Source organism: Bos grunniens, chromosome 6 (genome assembly GCF_055505025.1).
Source record: "Bos grunniens cultivar Pamir isolate PY7600 chromosome 6, Bosgru_T2T1.0, whole genome shotgun sequence".
NCBI lineage: Eukaryota > Metazoa > Chordata > Mammalia > Artiodactyla > Bovidae > Bos > Bos grunniens.
Window position 1 is genome coordinate 70,987,115 of NC_141170.1, and position 17,581 is coordinate 71,004,695.

A 17,581-nucleotide genomic window follows, 5' to 3' on the forward strand; every position below is an offset into this window, starting at 1 on the left:
CACATCCTACACTGATTTATATACTTAAAAATACAACAATTCAAGTAACCATAAAACATTTTTCAGTATTTGTTAAATGTATTTAATCTTAATACTTTATTTGAAAAAAGATGTATTTGTAAGGTTTAAATTCCCTGATAGTGATGTACTAAAAGTATATCATATTTTTAAATGCATTTAAAACTCACCACTTGAGAATTTAAATATATGTTCCAAACCAATTATTACTTCAAAAATGGAATCAAATATTTTTAGTAAAATAATTAAAATAAATACAAGATTTAAAAATTCAATAATATGAAGAGAACAGTTTTATCTATATCAGTGCTACTCAGTGGTATGTCTCTGAAAACCACTTTATCGGTCAATATTTTTTTAAATTAAAATATGTTTTTATTCAGAGTGAGGAATTTTCACCATACATACATGCAACATTCAATATGTGCTAGAGTTTGTTCCAGGCAGTCAGTAAAGAACACTGAAGTACAGTGAGGGAAGAGATAGAGACTCGGAAGGTGTCAGGACACCTGTGATAAGACGGTTGGCCAGAGACATAAAAAGTGAAAAAGACCTATGTGGGGAAAGGATGATGCTTTCTATGCAGATGCAAAGAGGCATGTGTGGGTAAACCCACAAAAACAAGGAGAGAGTGGAAAGATACATGTTCAAAAAACTAGCAAGCAGCCAGATAATTTAGGATATTATAGTTAGTTAAGGACTTAGATTTTTATCTGAACAATGGAAAGTTGTTTAGATGTTTGACATGAATACCAAAAACTAAATTTCACCTAATTAAATTTCAGAAGGATAACTCTATTGGGTGGCCAATAGACTATATAATGACAATCCATGCATTGGATTTTATAATTTAGGCAATATATGATGGTTACCGGGGTCCAGCCCCGGTTGGATCCAGGGATTCCCTCCGGAGGACTGAGTTGGCGATTAGAATAGCAAAGCTGAGAGATATTAGAGGCTCATTATAACTGGTTTAAAGCTAGTAAAGTAATGCTCAAAATTTTCCAAGCCAGGCTTCAGCAATATGTGAACCGTGAAATTCCTGATGTTCAAGCTGGTTTTAGAAAAGGCAGAGGAGCCAGAGATCAAATTGCCAACATCCACTGGATCATGGAAAAAGCAAGAGAGTTCCAGAAAAACATCTATTTCTGCTTTATTGACTATGCCAAAGCCTTTGACTGTGTGGATCACAATAAACTGTGGAAAATTCTGAAAGAGATGGGAATACCAGACCACCTGACCTGCCTCTTGAGAAATCTGTATGCAGGTCAGGAAGCAACAGTTAGAACTAGACATGGAACAACAGACTGGTTCCAAATAGGAAAAGCAGTACGTCAAGGCTGTATATTGTCACCCTGTTTATTTAACTTATATGCAGAGTACATCATGAGAAACGCTGGGCTGGAAGAAGCACAAGCTGGAATCAAGATTGCCGGGAGAAATATCAATAACCTCAGATATGCAGATGACACCACCCTTATGGCAGAAAGTGAAGAGGAACTCAAAAGCCTCTTGATGAAAGTGAAAGTGGAGAGTGAAAAAGTTGGCTTAAAGCTCAACATTCAGAAAACAAAGATCATGGCATCCGGTCGCATCACTTGATGGGAAATAGATGGAGAAACAGTGGAAACAGTGTCAGACTTTATTTTTGGGGGCTCCAAAATCACTGCAGATGGTGACTGCAGCCATGAAATTAAAAGACACTTACTCCTTGGAAGGAAAGTTATGACCAACCTAGATAGCATATTCAAAAGCAGAGACATTACTCTGCCAACAAAGGTTCGTCTAGTCAAGGCTATGGTTTTTCCTGTGGTCATGTATGGATGTGAGAGTTGGACTGTGAAGAAGGCTGAGCACCTAAGAATTGACACTTTTGAGCTGTGGTGTTGGAGAAGACTCTTGAGAGTCCCTTGGACTGCAAGGAGATCCAACCAGTCCATTCTGAAGGAAATCAGCCCTGGGATTTCTTTGGAAGGAATGATGCTAAAGCTGAAACTCCAGTACTTTGGCCACCTCATGCGAAGGGTTGACTCATTGGAAAAGACTCTGATGCTGGGAGGGATTGGGGGCAAGAGGGGAAGGGGACAACAGAGGATGAGATGGCTGGTTGGCATCACTGACTCGATGGATGTGAGTCTCAGTGAACTCCAGGAGTTGGTGATGGACAGGGAGGCCTGGCGTGCTGCAATTCATGGGGTCACAAAGAGTTGGACACGACTGAGAGACTGATCTGATCTGATCTGATAACTGGTTTACTCGGAAAGTCAATAAAACCCGTGACATCAGGTTTGCTCTGACCAAGGAGGCCACAGGCGCCCTCTCAAATCGCTGAAGGTGCTCCACCTTAGACACCTTTTCCAGTGGTTCTTAGAAGCCCAGGCAAGTAAGTGGTCCCAGAGGATCCCCGCACTCCATTTAAATGTCCTGAAGGAAGAACAGAAAAGAAAAGGAGAGAAAAAGAAACAAGAAAGAACGACACGGGGAGACCAAACTTTGAGCAAGGCCCGTAGCTTTATTTTCAAAGGGAGCTTATATACCTTAAGTTGTGCATAGAGGATACTACTACTACTACTACTAAGTCCCTTCAGTCGTGTCCGACTCTGTGCGACCCCATAGATGGGAGCCCACTAGGCTCCCCCGTCCCTGGGATTCTCCAGGCAAGAACACTGGAGTGGGTTGCCATTTCCTTCTCCAATGTGTGAAAGTAAAAAGTGAAAGTGAAGTCGCTCAGTCGTGTCCGACTCTTAGTGACCCCATGGACTGCAGCCCACTGCAGCCCTTGCAAGCTCCTCCATCTATGGGATTTTCCAGGCAAGAGTACTGGAGTGGGGTACCATTGCCTTCTCCGATAGAGGATAATAGGGGGTGTGAAATTATGCAAAGTCAGCAGTCTTTGATCCTTATAGAGACCAGGCTTTCTTTTCTGCAAACTTATCGTATACAAATGGTTTAGGTGATTTACATCATCTTCTGGCCAGAAGGCCTGTTAACATTTTATGACTCTGATAAAGGTTTGTCAACCATAAGACTAATTTTCTGTAAGAGTAATTATTTTAAAATTTGGCGCCATCCTCCGAAGGTGTTAGATAAAGTTGCTTTCCTATAGGGCAAAGGTGCAGTGGGCTTACAAAAAAGGAAAGAATTTATTATCTTAAGGGTCTAAAGTTGTTAACACCAAGGCCACTATTTATTTTTTCTATATACCAACTATATTAATTAATACACTTCCAAGGATACAATACACTTCCAAGGCCCCGAGCAGGTGGACAAGGTGGGCAGGTGGCTGCTGGAGAAGGAGGTGCTGGAGCGGGCCGACATGGTGGAGCTGCTCGGGCCGCAGCCATTCGCCTAGAAAATCACCTACGAGGAGCTTGTGGAAGGCACGGGCGGCCTGGAGGAGGATACGGCCCTTCCCGAGGGTCTGCAGGGCTGGCGTGGGGGCCCCGCTGCAGGAGAGCCCAGCCTAGCGCCTCCACCTGGAGAGCAGCCTCTGGGACCCCCAGGAAGCAAATTAAAGCATATGTAACCTGAAGCAATGGCACCCAACTCCAGTACTCTTGCCTGGAAAATCCCACAGATGGAGGAGCCTGGTGGGCTGCAGTCCATGGGGTCACTAAGAGTCAGACACGACTGAGCGACTTCACTTTCACTTTTTACTTTCACACATTGGAGAAGGAAATGGCAACCCACTCCAGTGTTCTTGCCTGGAGAATCCCAGGGACGGGGGAGCCTAGTGGGCTCCCGTCTATGGGGTCTCAAAGAGTCGGACACGACTGAAGTGACTTAGCAGTAGCAGCAGCAAGGATACAATACAGGGGATGTGGAAACTTGGCAGCAAGCATTGGCTCAACTATGAAATCTTCTACTAGTTCTATTCTAACAATTTCTAACTCTCTGAGAAGCTCTATACTATTTGAATATCTTAAGCTTCCTGAGCCTCTTGCGGTTGGGAGACTGTAAACAATCCTATGTGTAGCTGTAGGAATCCAGGTAAACCTGTCAGGCAAGTTAGAGAGCCATCTGAGGGGTTTGGATTTAAACACTCCTATTATGCCCAGGAGGCTTATTAGCTAGAGCTTTAAGTTGATTTCCTTCAGAGAAAGGTGGTTGGGGATAGCCCCCCATTAATGTCAGAGGAGTTGGTGAAAGTTGTAAAATAGTAAAACAGACAAGTTCTGGTTTTGGGGTAGATGTTCAGGCAGGTCCGGGGGTGGGGGGTGGGGGGGCTCAAGTCCTGACTAGCCTCTGCATATCAGGCCTCTCTACATGACTTTTGTCATGGGTGGGAACTCCTGTGCTGGCTCCCAGCAGATGGTTGCTTGGACAACGGTGATAGTAGTAGAAGAGTTGACAATGCTCAGTTCAGTTCATTTCAGTCGCTCAGTCATGTCCGACTCTTTGTGACCCTATGAATCGCAGCACGCCAGGCCTCCCTGCCCATCACCAACTCCCAGAGTTCACCCAAACTCACATCCTTCGAGTCAGTGATGCCATCCAGCCATCTCATCCTCTGTCGTCCCCTTCTCCTCCTGCCCCCAATCCCTCCCAGCATCAGAAGCTTTTCCAATGTGTCAACTCTTCTCATGAAGTGGCCAAAGTACTGGACTTTCAGCTTTAGCATCATTCCTTCCAAAGAACACCCAGGGCTGATCTCCTTCAGAATGGACTTGTTGGATCTCCTTGCAGTCCAAGGGACTCTCAAGAGTCTTCTCCAACACCACAGTTCAAAAGCATCAGTTCTTCGGTGCTCAGCTTTCTTCACAGTCCAACTCTCACATCCATACATGACCACTGGAAAAACCATAGCCTTGACTAGATGAACCTTTGTTGGCAAAGTAATGTCTCTGCTTTACAATATGCTATTTAGGTTGGTCATAACTTTTCTTCCAAGGAGTAAGCATCTTTTACTTTCATGGCTGCAGTCACCATCTGCAGTGATTTTGGAGCCCCAAAAAATAAAGTCCGACACTGTTTCCCCATCTATTTCCCATGAAGTGATGAGACCAGATGCCATGATCTTCGTTTTCTGAATGCTGAGCTTTAAGCCAACTTTTTCACTCTTCTCTTTCATTTTCATCAAGAGGCTTTTGAGTTCCTCTTCACTTTCTGCCATAAGGGTGGTGTCATCTGCATATCTAAGGTTATTGATATTTCTCCCGGTAATCTTGATTCCAGTTTGTGCTTTTTCCAGCCCAGCGTTTCTCATGATATACACTGCATATAAGCAGGGTGAGAGTATACAGCCTTGACGTACTGCTTTTCCTATTTGGAACCAGTCCATTGTTCCATGTCCAGTTCTAACTGTTGCCTCTTGACCTGCATATAGTGGACCTATTTCAAAGGCAGCCTCAATAGGTTTAATTGGTTGATTCAAAGTGGAGCATATGAGAAAAAAATGATAAAGTATACCGAGTTATATGGAGTCACTCTACATTAAAATATAGTAAAATTGAAGCTGAAGCTCCAATACATTGGCCACCTGATGTGAAGAGCCGACTCATTAGAAAAGACCCTTATGCTGGGAAAGATTGAAGGCAATAGGAGAAGGGGATGACAGAGGATGAGATGGTTGGGTGACATCACTGTCTCAATGGACATGAGTTTGAGCAAGCTCCAGGAGATGGTAAAGAGCCAGGAAGCCTGGCATGCTGCAGTCCATGGGGGTGCAAAGAGTCGGATATGACTGAGCAACTGAATAACAACAATACATTAAAATGCTGAAGACTATGGATGAAACAGATCCAATACAGTGAACTTTGTTATCACTCCTCTTGAGAGGTGGGATGTAAGTCTCCTCCCTTGAATTTGGGTAAGTCTTTGTGATTTGATTGAACATTAAATGTTGAGGAAAGTGGTGTTTGGTAATTCCAAAGTTAGATGAAAAGAAGTCTTTCAGCTTCCATCTGAGCCTGTTGGGACAGTAATCCTAGGAGTTTCCAGTCATCATGGTCCTAATACAGAGAAATCTCTCTAATGTGAGAAAGTGATACAGAGAGGACACATGTAGACAGAGAAGGCAAAGAGCCCATAGATGTCCCAACTCAGGTTTGAATGAAAACTTTCAAAGGGCTTCTCCCCATCTTTCTGCAACTCCACAAAAATTTCTGAATGAAAACACTTAGCTGATTCTAGTTGATTCAAAAAGCCATGGAATATAATAATAATAACAATGTGTTGTTTAAATCTGTAAGCATTGTCATGACTTGGCAGTAAAAGAAACAGGGTTAGAGGGAAATTAAGCTTTATTTTTCACATGTTAAGTTCCAGGTGAACATTAATCATCCAAATGAAAATGTTAACTAGGTTAACAATCTCTGGAATTCACAGATATTTCATTTGGATCACTGGTCAATGAAGGCATTTATGTTTAACGCCCTTATGGGAAACGTTGAATTGTTATATCAATGGTGGATAACTCTTATTTCATGTGAGAGCTCCTACTTTTTCATTATTAATAATGAGGTTTACTATGGATTTCTGATCAATAGAAAATTTATGCAGTTTTTTTCTATTATTGGCTGAGATCTTTTCTTTTATGAGGGAATATTAATATTTGTCAAATGTGTTTTCTATATCTAGTGATATAATCAGTTTTATTTACATGTTGAATTTTCTGTTGTGAATAAAGTATCACCATCATCTCATTCTATTAAGGTTGGTGCAAAAGTAATTACAGCTGTTGAAATTTGTTGTTTGATATTGGAATACATTCTTAAATAAGTGTGGTTATGTTATATATCCTTTTAATGCATATTTCTCACTCTATGCCTTTTTTTTTTTTTTTTTTGCTAATGATGCTGTTTATTTTATATTTATTTTAGACTAGGAAAATGATGTTACACAAAAAGTAAATTCAAGTGATATTATTATTCAAGTTCAAAACGGGTCGTAAAGCAACAGAGACAACTCATAACATCAGCAATGCATTTGGCCAAGGAACTGCTAATTAAAGTACGTGCAGTGGTGGTTCAAGCCATTTCACAAAGGAAATGAGAGCCTTGAGGATGAAGAGCATAGTGGCTGTCTATTGGAAGCTGACAATGACCAACTGAGAGGATCATTGAAGCTGTCCTCTTACAACTACAGACAAACTGCTGAAGAACTTAACATCATCTATGCTATGGTCATTTGGCATTTGAAGAAAATTGGAAAGGTGAAAAAGCTTGATAAGTGGGTGCCTCATGAGCTGACTGTAAATTAAAAAAAAAAAAAATCGTTTGAAGCATCATCTTCTCTTATTCTATGCAACAACAATGAACATTTCTCAATTGGATTGTGACCTGTTATGAAAAGTAGAAGTTACATGGCAACTGAAGATGATCAGCTCAGTGGTTGGACTGAGAAGAAGCTCCAAAGCACTTTCCAAAGCCAAACTTACACCAAAAATTGGTCATGGTCACTGTTTGGTGGTCTGCTGTTTGTCTGATCCACTACAGCTTTCTGAATCTCGGCAAAACCATTACATCCGAGAAGTATGCTCAGCAAATTGATAAGATGCACCCAAAACCTGCTGCAGGCATTAGTCAACAGAAAGGGCCCATTTCTTCTCCACAATGATGCCTGACCACACGTCACACAAACAATGCTTTAAACATTGAAAAACTTAGGCTACAACGTTTTGCCTCATCCACCATATTAATTTTGACCTCTTGCCAACTGACTACCACTTCTTCAAGTGTCTTGACAACTTTTTTCAGGGAAAATGCTTCAACAGCCAGCAAGAGGCAGAAAATGCTTTCCATATCAGATCAGATCAGTCGCTCAGTCGTGTCCGACTCTTTGCAACCCCATGAATTGCAGCACGCCAGGCCTCCCTGTCCATCACCAACTCCCAGAGTTCACTCAGACTCACGTCCATCGAGTCAGTGATGCCATCCAGCCATCTCATTCTCTGTCCTTCCCTTCTCCTCCTGCCTCCAATCCCTCCCAGTATCAGAGTCTTTTCCAATGCGTCAACTCTTCACATGAGGTGGCCAAAGTACTGGAGTTTCAGCTTTAGCATCATTCCTTCCAAAGAAATCCCAGGGCTGATCTCCTTCAGAATGGACTGGTTGGATCTCCTTGCAGTCCAAGGGACTCTCAAGAGTCTTCTCCAACACCACAGTTCAAAAGCATCAATTCTTAGGTGCTCAGCCTTCTTCACAGTCCAACTCTCACATCCATACATGACCACTGGAAAAACCATAGCCTTGACTAGATGAACCTTTGTTGGCAAAGTAATGTCTCTGCTTTTGAATATGCTATCTAGGTTGGTCATAACTTTCCTTCCAAGAGTAAGCATCTTTTAATTTCATGGCTGCAGTCACCATCTGCAGTGATTTTGGAGCCCCCCAAAATAAAGTCTGACACTGTTTCCACTGTTTCTCCATCTATTTCCCATCAAGTGATGCGACCGGATGCCATGATCTTTGTTTTCTGAATGTTGAGCTTTAAGCCAACTTTTTCACTCTCCACTTTCACTTTCATCAAGAGGCTTTTGAGTTCCTCTTCACTTTCTGCCATAAGGGTGGTGTCATCTGCATATCTGAGGTTATTGATATTTCTCCCCGCAATCTTGATTCCAGCTTGTGTTTCTTCCAGCCCAGCATTTCTCATGACGTACTCTGCATATAAGTTAAATAAACAGGGTGAGAATATACAGCCTTGACGTACTGCTTTTCCTATTTGGAACCAGTCTGTTGTTCCATGTCCATTTCTAACTGTTGCTTCCTGACTTGCATACAAATTTCTCAAGAGGCAGATCAGTGGTCTGGTATTCCCGTCTCTTTCAGAATTTTCCACAGTTTATTGTGATCCACACAGTCAAAGGCTTTGGCATAGTCAATAAAGCAGAAATAGATGTTTTTCTGGAACTCTCTTGTTTTTTCCATGATCCAGTGGATGTTGGCAATTTGATCTCTGGCTCCTCTGCCTTTTCTAAAACCAGCTTGAACATCAGGAATTTCATGGTTCACATATTGCTGAAGCCTGGCTTGGAGAATTTTGAGCTAGCCTGTGAGATGACTGCAATTGTGCAGTAGTTTGAGCATTCTTTGGCATTGCCTTTCTTTGGGATTGGAATGAAAACTGACCTTTTCCAGTCCTGTGGTCACTGCTGAGTTTTCCAAATTTGCTGGCATATTGAGTGCAGCACTTTCACAGCATCATCTTTCAGGATTTGGAATAGCTCAACTGGAATTCCACCACCTCCACTAGCTTTGTTTGTAGTGATGCTTTCTAATGCCCACTTGACTTCACATTCCAGGATGTCTGGCTCTAGGTCAGTGATCACACCATCGTGATTATCTAGGTCGTGAAGATCTTTTTTGTACAGTTCTTCTGTGTATTCTTCTTAATATCTTCTGCTTCTGTTAGGTCCATACCATTTCTGTCCTTTATCGAGCCTATCTTTACATGAAATGTTCCTTTGATATCTCTGATGTTTTGAAAAGATCCCTAGTCTTTCCCATTCTGTTGTTTTCCTCTATTTCTTTGCACTTCCTCAAATCCTGAAGCACACATTTTTTATGCTACAGGAATAAACAAAGCTATTTCTTGTTGCAAAAATCTATTGATTGCAATGGTTCCTATTTTGATTAATAAAGATGTGTTTGAGCCTAGTTATAATAATTTAAAATTCATGGTCTGAAACCACAATTATGTCTGCACCACCATAATAAGCTCTCTTCTGTCTTACAAAAGAGGAGCTAGAAAATATTATTTTCTGAATTGTCTCACCTAACTTGTTATAGATTAAAGACTGAGAATTAAAGGATTTTATAGAAGCTTTTGAAGACATAAAGGAGAAACCATTATTTTGAGTATCTGCAGACAGACACATCCTCATATAGTGTTTGCACTAGTTTCCAGGTGGGATTCCTGAGAATTACTCTGCTAATGCATCTTAAGTTAAGTAGAAGATCCTCCCAATGGTTCTTTAGATTTGTCACAGTAGGTCATCAGCAAACTCTTGAAAACCACTTGATTCAATAATATTAGTGGACTTTTGGTGCCACCTTCTCTGACCTTTATTACATCAACACTTTCAATAACTGTGCAAGCTTCTAATTCCCAATATTAAGGCATTTTATATTTGAAATGCAGAGAGGGCTCTGTGTTCCATACAGAATCCTGACTGACATACTGATAGATTTTTACACAGATAAATCATCTTCACATTTCTGAGATAAATCTTACTTTGAACTTGGACTGCAGCCTATGCTCTGTATATTTACTCCACATCTAAGATGGAGAGATCAGCCACAACCACTGTTAATGGTGGTTGATGTTTGCCTTAGAAGTGACATTTCTCATCTGCTCACAATATATTGGCTAGAGTAAGTCCCGTGGTCACACCTAATTAGAAGACCCTGACATCAGAAGGCTCTGATGTCTTCATCAGAGCCTGGAAGGATGTTGATGGACATTCTATATTAGTGAAACACTTGGTAAAACTGTCACCTTAATGAGCTTATATCTTGAGGGAAGATGTTGCAGAATAGAATGTTGAAAGTATTTAATGTTTAAGGTAGACGCTATGTTCAGAGAAGGCAATGGCACCCCACTCCAGTACTCTTGCCTGGAAAATCCCATGGATGGAGGAGCCTGGTAGGCTGCAGTCCATGGAGTCGCTAAGAGTCAGACACGACTGAGCAACTTCACTTTCACTTTCCACTTTCATGCATTGGAGAAGGAAATGGCAACCCACTCCAGTGTTCTTGCCTGGAGAATCCCAGGGATGGGGGAGCCTGGTGGGCTGCCATCTATGGGGTTGCACAGAGTCGGACACGACTAAAGTGACTTAGCAGCAGATGCTATGTTGCAAGTATTATTAGAAACTGAGCTCAGAAAAAAAGTTAGTTGTTTTGAAGCAAGAAAGGAAGTGTAGTTCATGAAGTTAGGGACCTTTCATGTTGGAAAGGCAACTGTTTCTTTATCTCAAATAGTAAGACATAAAATTAATTAGGTTTTTGGTATCTCAGTCAGTAAAGAATCTGTCTGCAGTGCAGGACACCCAGGTTCCATCGCTAGTTTGGAAAGATCCCCTGGAGAAGGAAATGGCAAACCACTCCAGTATCCTTGCCTGGAAAATCCCATGAATAGAGGAGCCTGGTGGGATGCAGTCCATGGAATCACAAAGAGTCAGGCATGACTGAGCAACTAACACTTTGACATCAAAAGCAAATTCAAATTGATTTTCTAGCAAGGATTAAATACAAAGTATGACTTTTACAACCATGGATAAAACCTTTAATGAATTGTTGGCATCCAAGAGATCTTCCTAGACAAAACAACTCAGGAAAGGCAAACTAAAATGTGATTGCTTTCCTACCTATGGGCTTCCCTGGTGGCTCAGATGCTAAAGAATCTGCCTGCAATGGCAGGAGACCTGGGTTTGATCCCAGGATCAGGAAGATTCCCTGGGGAAGGAAATGGTTACCCACTCCAATATTCTTTCTGGAAAATTCCATGGACAGAGGAGCCTAACATGTTAGAGCCCATGGGGTCACAAAGAATCAGACACGATTGAGTGACTAACACTTTCACTTTTTCACTCCTACGTAAGTGACCCAAGTTTCCTTTATTTCAATTTGGACAGAAGAGAAGTCTGAGGGCAAAGAAATACAGAAATGTTTCAAATCTTGGAAGAATGTCTTGAAAAGCACTGAAGATATAGATATTTCCATGTGAGGCTGACAGGAATTAATTACACCAAAGTTGATTAAATTTGTAAGAGGTTTGTACATAAGGAAGCCATAATAATTCTAAGCACAAAAGGTTAGTGAGAATGAATCTAAAACAGCTCACTGTGTAAGAATGAAAATGAACCCTCGGGCCCCCAAATTTTGCCTTAATCAAATATTTACGTGAATTAGACAATGAATACAGAAAAATTTGCCAGAAGGTGGAGCAACAAGTTAAAGATATCAATGTGATGGATGACTCTTTCAAAAGGTAGAATCAGGGACTTCTCAAGCATCTGCATTTCCTGTGTGACGGGACTTTTGCAACTTCCACCCATGATATTTGAGTTTCTGTGAACTGTGTCTCAACTGTTTTGTTTTCAAAATGGCAGCATGTATTTTGCAGGTATTCTGTTTTGGGGATTGTAAAATACTGTAAACTCTCAACAAGAACCTGGCTGCTCCTTAGTAAAATTTAGTATGTGCAATTCTATGATCTAAAAGTTCTGCCTCTGGGGGCATACCCTTAATTTAAAAAAAAGTTTTAGTCAGTTCAGTTCAGTTGCTCAGTCATGTTCGGCTCTTTGTGATCCCATGAACTGCAGCACACCAGGCCTCCCTATCCATCACCAACTCCTGAAATTCACCCAAACTCATGTCCATTGAGTTGGTGATGCCATCCAGCCATCTCATCCTCTGTCATCCCCTTCTCCTCCTGCCCCCAATCCCTCCCAGCATCAGAGTCTTTTCCAGTGAGTCAACTCTTCACATGAGGTGGCCAAAGTATTGGAGTTTCAGCTTCAGCATCAGTCCTTCCAAAGAACAGCCAGGACTGATCTCCTTTAGAATGGATTGGTTGGATCTCCTTGCAGTCCAAGGGACTCTCAAGAGTCTGCTCCAACACCACAGCTCAAAAGTGTCAATTCTTTGGCGCTCAGATTTCTTCACAGTCCAGCTCTCACATCCATACATGACCACTGGAAAAACCATAGCCTTGACTAGATGGACCTTTGTTGGCAAAGTAATGCCTCTGCTTTTGAATGTGCTATCTAGGTTGGTCATAACTTTCCTTCCAAGGAGTAAGCGTCTTTTAATTTCTTGGCTGCAGTCACCATCTGCAGTGATTTTGGAGCCCCAGAAAATAAAGTCTGACACTGTTTCCACTGTTTCCTCATCTATTTCCCATGAAGTGATAATCTAATTGCAGCATCACTGTCCATAGAAGAGAATCAGAGGCAATCTGCTTGTGTCACAAGCAATGATGAATAATAACTGTGAAGAAGGGAGTGATACTTGGTGAAATCACAACATGGATTTCTATGCAACAATTGGAAGAAAAAAAAATTGTGTATATGATCTAAATGCATGGATCTTAAATATAATTTGATTAGTGAAAAATGTAATATATGAAATCTGTTATATATAAAATAATTAATTTATATATTATATATTGACACAAAGCAATACATATATATTTGTAATGACACAAATACATCAAACAATTGAATGATTGTGGGGAAGGAGGATGAAAAAAAATGGGGTAGTTTAAAGGGAATACATAAATAAAGATGCATGATGTTGTATGACTGAATGATGTTAATGTACCAAGAAGTTAGGAAGATGATGACTTGAGTGATGGGCACCTCCTTGTCTAAAATAAAACTGCACAAAATTTAAAAACAAACCAGCTGGCTTTCACAGAGATTATAGGAGATTAAAAATCAATTTATCCTCAATCAGTGACAGGAAATGAAGTGAAAAGTCCTGGGAATTGGAACCCTCAAGGTCAGCATTTCAATGTGTATATAAGTTTGGTTTAATGAAATATGGGGGTAAAGGGCAGACTCATGCCTGAACAGGAGATAAACCTCTTTTTCTACTGGTAAAGAATATTTCTTTAGAATCACCAGGTCTGTTTTCAGGATTTTCCACCTCGATTACCTGGTGAGTGATTTTGGGCAAATGCCTTAGCTTTTGTAATCATTTGTAAGTAAAATATGTGGTACACAGTCATTGTATGGAGTTAACTAAAATACAGATAAAATGCTGAGCATCTCTGATATGACAGGCAATTTACTATAATCTCTGGTAACACATTGCTACTACTCTAGTAGAGAAGACATACAATTAGAAGGCACATAAATGCTTCAGTAGATTATGAATAGTGCTATTGTAGGGCTCACAAAGGATCCAACCCAGTCTTAGATAGGAAACAGAAGCTTTCTAAAAAGAAGTGTTCCAAGTTCACATCTGCAGAATGAGTACAAGTTAAACAACTGGGGACATGATATGTGTGTGTGTGTGTGTGTGTGTGTGTGTAACAGAGACCTACACAGAGAGTTAATTTAAAAGAAGAAATCAAGTAGGAATGTTTTGCAAGTATAAATTTAAATTAAAGCTTTAATAACTCATTAACAATATTGAAAGTTGAAGCAGCAAGAGTTAGGAATTAGCAGCAAGACCAAGGAGGGTTTTTATACCATCTGTTTCTAGAAAGTCACATTGCTATTTTCCTCTTAGATTCTAATGGTTAGAAAGCATCCTGCTTTTGCATCTTTGTTTAATTCATGGCTCAGTTTTTATGTCTTCCAATTGTCTTGATTTGTCCCCCTAGTCAAAGAAAATAACTATTTTGAGTTTAAACTGAAATGAGTTAACCTTTGAAAATAAAACAGAATGTGAGACTTGCAAAAAAGGTCTACTATGAATGCATATCATGTTTGTGTTGTTTGTGCATGTGTGTGCACTTATTTGTGTCTGTATGTGTGTGTGCATTCTTTTTCTTATCCTAAGAGAGAATCTTCACCAGGAAATTATCTGGCTCAACATATCTTTTCGTTCCAGCTCCTTGGATGTTTCTCAGTGGAGAAATTAAAATCTGCAGACATATACATTTTACTAAACATCAAACTGCCATGTAATTTCTTATTTCTGTCATGAGAGACACTATTGTAAACCAGGGACAACAATGCAAATATATGTTATAACTTTTATAAATTTTAGACTAGCATTCATATTTTGTTATGGTGCTTTAAATATCAGAGGATATAAGAAATTATATTGTAAAATAACATGTAATAAAATAACAAAATGCCTTATGTGGAGTGTTTTATTATAATAGGATCTATAAAGCAGATTAATATGTGTCACATTAAAATTTAAAATTCAAAAAATAAAGTATATAGAATATTGTTTTAATAAACTATTGATTTAAGATTATTCTTCAAAATGATACATTTTAAGAGCAGAACCACTTTAATAAACTTGAATTATGTATCTGTACCCTGTACAAAATGTATTTGTGCTTTTAAAACCTAGCTAACCCTGAGCTTTTTGTTTGATTTTATCTTTATTTTTTCCCATAGGATGCTAAAACTGATCACAGAACCATTCCAAACTCATTTCCATCCACCACTTTTCTATTTTTTCTAAACAAATAAAGCTCTGTTTACTATAACTGCTAAGTGAAGAATGTAGTAGAATTGCTAAAAAAACAGAGGTGTTCGGCAGAAATTTAAGGCACTAAAAATATTTTGAGTATGGCATTACTGAACCATCATGACCAGACATTTCAGTCACTGTAGAAATAACTCTAATGTTTCTAGACTTTTCGAAGCATGTTACCTAAGCACTTGCATCAAAATTACCTGAAATCATCGTTAAAATTTCAAATTTTAAGAACCCATTTAGATTCACTAAGTCAATATTTCTGGTGGTTGAATAAAAGAGTCTGCTACTTAATAAGTTCCCTTCATGATTCTTATGCATGGAGAAGTTTGGGGAAATACTGCTCTGGAAATATGGTATCATGTTCTGCTCTGCTTCATTTCTTCTTTCTCCTCAACCTTCCCCTTGAATGCACATCCTGGGAAAAAGATCTAGCATGTGTGCAAGTGCTATTTATTTAGTAAACAATTCCTCATTTTGAAGAATCTGTATGATAGTAAATTTGTAAGAAGGTAAGCATGGAGTTCAGTGTTTTGTTTTACTCTATTTTTACTTCAGTTATTTCACTTTGAAAGGTCTACTGGAAAATAGAGATGTTTAGATGCCAATAATTCAAACATTTTATTTTTAATATAAATTTATTTATTTTAATCAGAGGCTAATTACTTTACAATATTGTATTGGTTTTGCCATACATTGACATGAATCCACCACGGGTGTACATGTGTTCCCCATCCTGAACCCCCCTCCCACCTCCCTCTCCATACCCTCCCTCTGGGTCATCCCAGTTCACCAGCTCCGAGCATCCTGTATCATGCATTGAACCTGGACCGGCAATTCGTTTTACATATATGTACGTGTTTCAATGCAGTTCTCCAAAATCATCCCACCCTTACCCTCTCCCACAGAGTCCAAAAGACTGTTTTATATATCTCTATCTCTTTTGCTGCCTCGCATACAGGATTATCATTACCATCTTTCTAAATTCCATATATATGCGTTAGTATACTGTATTGGTGTTTTTCTTTCTGGCTTACTTCACTCTGTATAATAGGCTCCAGTTTCATCCACCTCATTAGAACTGATTCAAATGTATTCTTTTTAATGGCTGAGTAATACTCCATCGTGTATATGTACCACAGCTTTCTTATCCATTCATCTGCTGATGGACATCTAGGTTGCTTCCATGTCCTGGCTATTATAAACAGTGCTGCGATGAACATTGGGGTACACGTGTCTCTTTCAGTTCTGGTTTCCTTGGTGTGTATGCCCAGCAGTGGGATTGCTGGGTCATATGGCAGTTCTATTTCCAGTTTTTTAAGGAATCTCCACACTGTTCTCCATAGTGGCTGTACTAGTTTGCATTCCCACCAACAGTGTAAGAGGGTTCCCTTTTCTCCACACCCTCTTCAGCATTTACTACTTGTAGACTTTTGGATAGCAGCCATTCTGACTGGTGTGAAATGGTACCTCATAGTGGTTTTTATTTGCATTTCTCTGATAATGAATGATGTTGAGCATCTTTTCATGTGTTTGTTAGCTATCTGTATGTCTTTTTGCAGAAATGTCTGTTTAGTCCTTTGGCCCATTTTTTGATTGGGTCATTTATTTTTCTGGAAATTAAGGAAACAATTCCATTCACCATTGCAACAAAAAGAATAAAATACTTAGGAATATATCTACCTAAAGAAACAAAAGATCTATATATAAAAAACTACAAAACACTGGTGAAAGAAATCAAAGAAGACACTAATAGATGGAGAAATATACCATGTTCATGCATTGGAAGAATCAATATAGTGAAAATGAGTATACTACCCAAAACAATCTATAGATTCAATGCAATCCCTATCAAGCTACTAATGGTGTTTTTCACAGAGCTAAAACAAATAATTTCACAATTTGTATGGAAATATAAAAAACCTCAAATAGCCAAAGCAATCTTGAGAAAGAAGAATTGAACTGGAGGAATCAACCTGCCTGACTTCAGGCTCTACTACAAAGCCACAGTCATCAAGACAATATGGTACTGGCACAAAGACAGAAATGTAGATCAATGGAACAAAATAGAAAGCCCAGAGATAAATCCACGTACCTATGGACACCTTATCTTTGACAAAGGAGGCAAGAATATACAATGGACAAAAGACAATCTCTTTAACAAGTGGTGCTGGGAAAACTGGTCAGCCACTTGTAAAAGAATAAGACTAGAACACTTTCTAACACCATACACAAACATTTCAAAATGGCACTTATCAAAATCTTTCTAAAAGTCTCTGGGCTAGTTTTGCAAAGTTGGGCCTAATTAAGCAATCTTCCCCAGGCTGCCCAGATGATAAACAGCAGCATTGTATGTCAAATCCAAGTCTTCAACCTACAGTAAAGTATACTTTATTCCAGTGGTAAGAAAACAAATATAGAAGGCCTTCCTCCAGGACTGCAGCATGAGAAGC

General features: G+C 39.7%; 1 protein-coding gene across 1 annotated transcript in view; it reads left to right on the forward strand.

Moving 5' to 3' along the window:
* The window catches only part of LOC147370853 (uncharacterized), a 73,927-nt gene extending 65,456 nt beyond the window's left edge, over positions 1–8,471 (forward strand). The window contains exon 3 of the transcript XR_015166208.1: positions 6,840–8,471. The gene's annotated coding sequence lies outside the window, so the exon portion shown is untranslated. The remainder of the gene's footprint in view (positions 1–6,839) is intronic.
* The last annotated feature ends 9,110 nt before the right edge of the window (positions 8,472–17,581 follow it).